An 8,417-nucleotide genomic window follows, 5' to 3' on the forward strand; every position below is an offset into this window, starting at 1 on the left:
TCCCTGAACACGAAAGACGGCTGTTTTGGTGCCGTATCGCAGTTTTCAGTTGTTTGTATATTCTGCGTCCGCGTCAGCAGTTCTTTGGCTTGCAGTTGACTGTAAGTCCACGTCTGAAATTCTTTGGCTTGCATTTGACGTCAGCGATGTTCTGTATTGCAGTTGACTGTGAGTCCGTGTAAACAAGTCTTTGGCTAGCAGTGAATTGTGAGTAGTCAGCAATTGTTTGGATTGCAGTTGATTCAAAGTCCATGTCAGCAATATGTTGGCTTGCAGTTGACTGTTAGTCCAGGTCAACAAGATTTTGGTTTGCAGTTGACTGTGAGTCCACGACAGCAAATCTTTGGCTTGCAGGTAACGGTTAATCGTTCCTTTATTCTTTCTTGTACGACAGATATATGGTTTTTGATCAGTTTATTTCAAAACTTTTTTCAGTATCAATTTGGAGGCGATAGTTCATTTAACCATCGCCGTTCCTCGTGGATGAAAAATTGCCCACACTCTCATTTAGATCTTCATAACTCAGTCAGTTTTGCTACCATTAAATTGAAATGTGATGAATTGCCTATTTACGATTTTCGCATATCCCCACCAACAATAGTGATATTATGTTTGTAAAGAAAGGAGAAAATAAACAAATAAATAGTTGTGTAAGATATGACTGACTTACCAGCCCTTCCTCTCATGATCCACCCCCCAAAAAGGACAAAACTAAGATTGACCCTTTCACCCCCAGTCAATTTTTAGTCCAAAATTCCCTTGTGCTATAAACACAGATAACAATTATGGTGTCTAAGAACAGCTGGGGATTCCCCCCTGTGATTTGTAGAAAATATGGCCGATGCTACCGCCGAACATAAAGAGCAGTAGGTTCATGGATAACAGACCCATGATCTGGTCACCCTTCAGTGACATGGGTCCTCTACCTAGCTGCTGCATAAATGCGAGTTTGGCAGTGAAAGGGTTAATTAAGCTCCCTCTCTTTGTACTGACCATTCACGCGCTTCTCAAGTAACCGTTTATGGCGTCTGTCACACAAGAAAGTTAAATCATTGTGTCTGACACACACACACACACACACACACACACACACACACACACTCTCTCTCTCCCTCTCTCTCTGTCCTCTCTTACGTGCACGGCAGACACGCCATCATGGTGCAGCAGCTATGCATAATCTATGATATTCAGTCAGCTGCTGGGAGGTAGCGGGAGGCGGGTGTTGACAACAAACATTCATCAAGGTCAGCTCAATCTATTTACGTGCGACGAGGTAAACAACCATATTAACCCATTTTACCTACACACAGACACAGACAGACACACACACACACACACACACACACACACACACACACACACACAAACACACCACACTTACCGTTGACAAGAATTTATTAGGAACTGAAAAAAAAATTTCATTCTTCTGAAATCAGCAATGTTTCGTGGGTGGATTTTTTTTTCGATGCAAAAGTACGCACGGGTGTGCACGTGTAAGTGCGAGCTTGCGTGTGTGTATGTATGTGTGTGCGTGTGTGTATTTGTGTGTGTGTGTGCGCGCACGCGCGTGTGTGTGAGTGTGTGTAAAAGTCTGCTGTCAGCGACCATAAACTGACTTTATATCTAAGCAAGCAAACAAACACACACACACACACACACACACACACACACACACACACACACACACACTCACGCGCGCGCGCGTACTTCTCTTAAACCTCACCTGAAAAGATTGCTGTTTACGACCAGCTGACCCAGTGGGGTATGATCCTCGGCAGCAGCTGTGTCAGATGTGGCGTCAATACGCAATATATGTCCTCCCCCCCCCCCCCCCCCCCTCCCCACCCACCCTTTTTTTTCTCTCATTCATTCATCGTGTTCACATCACCCCATTTTCTGTCACGGAGCAGTTCACGAGTTTTTCATACCACTCATAAACAGCAACGTGATGACTGCGGAGAACAAAGAAAGGAACCACTCAAAACTCTGACATGAAATTTAACACGCACGTAAAGACAGGGGTTGCGCTTATAGCTTGGTCTCTGATCCAGGATAGGCGCTGTAACATGAATATACAAAAAAATATCAATAATAATAATGATGATTGTCACTCAGACTTAGGGAAAGGGTGACAGAGAGAGACAGAGACAGAGAGACACACAGAGACAGAGAGAGACAGAGACAGGCAGACAGACAGACAGACAGACAGTCAGAGACAGGGTTAGGGAGAGGGGTGGGTGTGAAATGATACGGAGAGAGGACTGGAGGGAGGGGGAACTGATGGCACACTGGGAGATGGAGGGAAAGAGGCAGAGAGAGAGAGACAGAGACAGAGCAGACAGAGACACATAGTGAGAGAGAGAGAGAGACAGAGACAGAGACAGACAGAGACACATAGTGAGAGAGAGAGAGACAGACAGACAGACAGACAGACAGAGGACACAGGCAAACCCTGTCGGTCCGTTAGCCAGTCATCATCAATCAATCAATCAATCAATCAATCAACCCCTGTAATTCCAGCAACAATGGTTCAATCTATACAACCCCTTCACGCCTCAGTCGGCAGTGTCACAGCGCACACCGCCCGCTCAGGACACTGCCAGACCGATAAATCTGACTTCATAATATTACCCCCGTGTTCACAACGATCACCTCCTCTCTCTCTCATGCAAGAGCGCGCGTACATGCACATAACCAATCACACAATCATGCACTCACACACATACAACGCACGCATGCACACTGGGCACTGCAGAAAATCAACATCAGAAAAGAGCCACTTGTGTGCAATGAAACCTTTCTTTTCTGCAGTTAATCGAACACCAATGGATGTGGCTTACACGGTTGAACTGAATTCTAACATTAAATGTGTCATTTACTGGCTCACAAGAACTGATGAATATTGTGTTACCTTATAGAGCTGTCAAGATAGTGCGAGTTTTCAATGCTAATAATAAGAGGACGTGGGCTTCCAATGTTCGAAAAGGTCTGATTCATCAGTTTTGCATCTGTTGTGGGTAGCCAGGAAGTTCAAACTGTCTCAGGATTCGTAAAATATTATGGATAAAAAAAAAGAAAAAAAAAGGAAAATGATTGATTGCAGATGAAAAACTGAACCATACATGGAGATAAAAAATGGAATCATGTAAAGAGCGCAATACCTACATTAAGATTCTTCGTCTGTCTGCTGTGTCTGTACAGTAAGTTCAGGTGCAGGGGAACAGAATGTAGTTTAAGTAAAAAAGCTAAGGAAGATGGTTTTGTTGTTTTGTTTTTCAGTCTTGTTTTGTCCTTAGAATGGACTTTACCCAGCCCAAGTATCATATGGATACATGATATTCATATTAGATTTACTGTTGGTGTTGTCAACAAAGATTTTAAGTAGGTATAAGTCCGTTGAAAAGATAAGTTGATCGCTTTGTATACTCCATGCCCTAAATCTCTGTTGATGAATGAATGATGAATAAATCTCTCTCTCTCTCTCTCTCTCTCTCTCTCTCTCTCTCTCTCTCTCTCACCTTTTTGTAGGCAATGACAATATAAAAAAAAAGTTCAAGTTTCAAGTTTCTCTCTCTCTCACTGCCTGTGTGTATGTGCCTGTCTTCTAGTCTGTGTGTATGTGCCTGTCTTCTAGTCTGTGTGTATGTGCCTGACTATGTGTATGTGCCTGTCTTCTAGTCTGTGTGTATGTGCCTGACTATGTGTATGTGCCTGTCTTCTAGTCTGTGTGTATGTGCGAGCGCGCGCGTGCATGCACAAGAGCTACAGCTATGATGTGTTTGCCCTTCTGTCGGAGAAACATGCCCGTGTCTTCCAGTGAAGTTGGTGGTTTCTGATAACATCCCACCAGACCCAGAGGAGAACAAGGACCACGCACTGCCATAACCACAAACAAAGCACGCCCCATTGATTTCCATTGGCGTTACTTGTTGGCTAACTGTTGCGTAAAGGGGCAGCCTGTAAGGCAGGTTTGGAATCGAAAAGCTGGGGTGGGGTGGGGTGGAATGTGTATGTGTGTGTGTGTGTGTGTGTGTGTGTGTGTGTGTGTGTGTGTGTGTGTGTGTGTTTTATCAATGCGTACTATTAAAAACTACTTTGCCACACACACACACACACACACACACACACACACACACACACACACACAGAGGCAGATAAAGACAGACAGACAGAAACACAGAGGCAGAGAAAGCCTTACGCAAGCAGGGAGAGCGACAGAAAGCGTGAGAACAGCAGCAGTCAATTAATCACCTTAATCCTCCACACAACGGCGCACTCCATACAGCTCTCCACACCCCACTGAGCAATGACAACAGCACAATGTCGCCCACTCAACCGTGCCCAGGTACCACAGACCCATTGCCAGGGCTTTACCATCACAGATAAACTGTATGGATGGAAAATCAAACATGACGTTCTTAGACAATTTAGGAGAACGCAGATCCACTTCGCTCCACAAAAAGACATTCCGGGTTAGCATTGTGCACAACACAATAAGAAGCGGATGGTTTTTGACACGCTGACTTGTCTGTCTAATCGAAAACGAAAGTAACTTATTCTCTGAATTGCATAAAGCAAATTATGGACATGAATACATAATTGGGGTCTTTCAGTCCACAAGAGCAGATTGTGACCAAAGATATATATATATATATATATATATATATATATATATATATATATGTGTGTGTGTGTGTGTGTGTGTGTGTGTGTGTGTGTGTGTGTTTGATCAATGCGTACGATTTAAAACTACTTTGCCAGTCACCGGTTCAGGCTTTACTCTTTCACAAGTCAGAAATTCAGTAACGATACCAAGCGCATCTAAAGAATGACTGCAACAGACTGTGAGCGAAACTGCTTCCTTTGTGCCGTGTTCTGACAGTTTCCTATCTTGTTTCGGGAACTGTTGAAAGGAATGACAGACTGGAAATAGTCGTCGGTGTCGCGTGCGCTTGAGCGAGATTCGAACCCGGGCCCCTCAGATTGAAAGTCCAACGTTTTGACCAATCGGCTTTTGCGTTCTGAGAGACCGTTTCTCTATTTGTTCTCTTGTACCTTGTCCTTTCCTTTCTTCCCAGGACAGGCTGTCAAGGGGTGATTAGTGCGTTGGGTTTATGCGAAGGTCAGGCATTTAATGCCCCGCACGCCCCCAAGGCCCCCCCAGGCCCCCGCCCTTTTTTTTATTGTTGAAAATACAGATGTGGTGTAGCGTATATGCACCTGTCCGTAAGCTCCGATACCACCTTGAAACTGAAACCGAAACTTCCTTTGTGGAAGCTGACGACGGAGGTTCACTATAACATTAATGATGACGTTGTTGATGATGATGAGGAGGAGGAAGACATCGATGGCTATGACGGTATTGATGGTTGTGAACATGGCAATGACAACAACAACGATTATCAACATCACCATAATGATGATAATAAACCATTAAGGAAGACGAAGAAGAAGAAGTAGTAGTGGCAGTAACAGCAATGATGACTGCCTAAAAGTAGCTGTCAATTGGTTCTACACAGGTACGGTACGAAGCCTGCTGTGCAAATGACTCCCGTGTTTGTACTGCGCTTAGAGTTCGCTCTTTGGCCGAAGATAGGTGTGATGTAAGTATAATAATAATAATAATAATAATAATAATAATAAGAGAAGTAGTTGTTGTTGCAGCAACAGCAGTAGCAGCAGCAGCAGCAGCAGTAGTAGTAGTAGTGGAATAATTTCTAATGCGCTCACCATTCGGCTCAAAGCACACAAAATACAGTGTGCTGTACACATGTTTCGAGTGCGTTTTTCCTTTCTTTTCTTTTATTTATTTTTAGCTACAGTTACTTCTTGATTTGCTGCCATTACAACAAAAAAATAAATAAATGAATTTAAAAAAAAAAAATAAACAACGGTCTTTATGACGTACGTAACGAGATAATAGAAACAACACTTTTTTTCCAGCTGCAGAAAATGCGAATACCTGAGAAAAACACAAATAAACATGAACAACACGAAATATGAACAACGCCACCAAATCTCCAGACCCAAGTATACCAGGGAAATGCATCCCCAGAAGACATGGGATAAACATGGAAGGAAGTGAATTTTGTTCAATGTCCAATTAATCACACATACTGGTGACTGTAGACATCTAATTAAAGCATTAATTTTACTTTTGAATGTCATCATTGAAATAAATATCTAAATAATTGAATAAATAAAAAGGAAGGCGAGGAGGTGGGCAGCTTTACGGGCTTCGTGAAATGAAAGTTGTTAGTTTGACAAGAAAACCGGATAAACAGCATCTCCTTGTTCAGTCTGTCTTCCGGTCTCAGCATGTGAGCTGAATGTCTCGCCAGTTAGATCGCATTAGTTTTCTGGTTGACAGCTTGGTTCAATACGTTCAAGTTAGCGTAATAATTGCGCGGTGAATTAGCTCAAGTTTGCAGGAAAAAACCCCCAACTGTTTGGTGAATTATTAACAAATAATAAAAAAGTGGTAACTCTCTCTGTTCACATGTTCGGTGAATTTGTTCAAGTTATCTATGGAACTGCTCGGTGAATTAGTATAAAGTTAAGGAAATGACTGGTTTGTAATTTAGGTCCAGTTAGCGAACTGACTGCTCAGTGATTTAGGTCCAGTTATTCAGACACATTAGACAAGTGCTTGATTATTTATTGACTTTTGATCGACTGCTTGTTCATCTCGTCCTCGTCCTCATCACTTTCCCGCCCATTCTCCATTTCTCTTCCTTGAGTGCGTGTATGATCATCAACTCACACACACACACACACACACACACACACATACACACACACACACACACATATACACAGACATACACGCACATACACAGACACACACGCACCCACACACACATACACGCACACGCAGACACACACACACACATACACACAGAGACACACACGCACGCAGACACACACACACACATACACACGCACATACACAGACACACACGCACACACTAATATTCACATGCATTCCCTTTCCTTTATACACTACTTTACTCATTTCCGTCTAAAAACACTTATAGTGAATAGACGTTAAACTGAAGAAAACACGCACTCTCAGACACAGACATACACACACACACACACACGCACACACATATACAGACACACACACAAACACACACACACATACACACACACACACACACACACACACACACACACACACACACACACACACATACACACACACACACACAGACACACAGACACACACACACACACACACACACACACTCACTCACTCACTCACCTGCGTGCACGCATGCACATAGAGGCAGAAAGAGAGAGAAGAGGAAGAGAGAGAGGATGGCGTGTGTGTGTGTGTGTGTGTGTGTGTGTGTGTGTGTGTGTGTGTGTGTGTGTGTGTGTGTGTGTGTCCATACACACACTTGTACATGAAAGAGAGAGAGTAGGAGAGAGAGTCAGCAATCCACAGTGAGAAGCTTACCTGTGTGGAAACCCGTTGGACAAGGTGTAAACACGGCGTGTTTATCAGTCACGGTCGATATCATTACCACAGCAATCAGCACCTCGCAGATGTTGCCTCCGACAGCACTGGGTCAGTCAGCCGGGACACCGCCATTACGATCTCGGCTATCTACCTCTACTTTTTTTTTCTTTTTCTGTCTATAATACCTGTATGTAATTATCTCTCCGTCTTGTGTTCTGTATTACACAATGAATGCAGACTATAGCAAAGTTTCCTGTTGTAAAACTCTTCTCAGGTTTTTTTTTTTTTTAACACACAGCAGCAAAAACTGTCTCCTAAAACTAGGTTTCGCGTGTGCAAGTTTTTGTTTGTTCTCGTCTTCTCCCAGTACCGTCACAGAACCACTGCTTCTCAAGCCTCTGCCAACACCAGTTGCTGTCTTCCTGTCTTAAGTCTCTGTTTTGTTCCGGCACGTTAACAAGTCTGGTGTCTGTCTGTCTGTCTGTCTGTCTGTTCCAGAAAGTGTGAACTCTAGAACCAGCCTTGTACGTGAACTCGCTTTTTCAGTCACTTGTTTGTTGTTTGATAAGAAATCTGATCACATTATGAAAGTATTTTCGTATGTCCCATCGAAGAAAGGAGCACAAGTTTTGTTGAGCTGCAAATGGAAGAAACCAGACACTAAAAAAAAACAAAAAAAAACACCATAAAAACTCAACGCAGCGAAGTGGAACTTCTCTCTGTGAATCCTTTCACCCTCACTCAGTCTGCAGCCCGCTCAGAAAGAATGTATGTATCTCAACAACTTACAACAAAGTAAGGGACTCACGTTACCGAGCGCAGTCATTTGCAGTTACCCACGCCGCATCATGGAACAAAAAAAAGTTTCGTTTTGAAGTGTTTGATAAGTAGGAAGGAAATGTTCCAGCAGCACATCCACGTGAAGTCACGTGTGACTAATTAAACACCC

General features: G+C 43.2%; 1 protein-coding gene across 1 annotated transcript in view; it reads right to left on the reverse strand.

Annotated features, from left to right (window-relative positions):
* The window catches only part of LOC143285008 (D(2) dopamine receptor A-like), a 94,258-nt gene extending 86,119 nt beyond the window's left edge, over positions 1 to 8,139 (reverse strand). The window contains exon 1 of the mRNA XM_076592175.1: positions 7,466 to 8,139. The gene's annotated coding sequence lies outside the window, so the exon portion shown is untranslated. The remainder of the gene's footprint in view (positions 1 to 7,465) is intronic.
* Between the last annotated feature and the right edge of the window lie 278 nt (positions 8,140 to 8,417).

Source organism: Babylonia areolata, chromosome 8 (genome assembly GCF_041734735.1).
Source record: "Babylonia areolata isolate BAREFJ2019XMU chromosome 8, ASM4173473v1, whole genome shotgun sequence".
NCBI classification, from domain to species: Eukaryota; Metazoa; Mollusca; class Gastropoda; order Neogastropoda; family Buccinidae; genus Babylonia; species Babylonia areolata.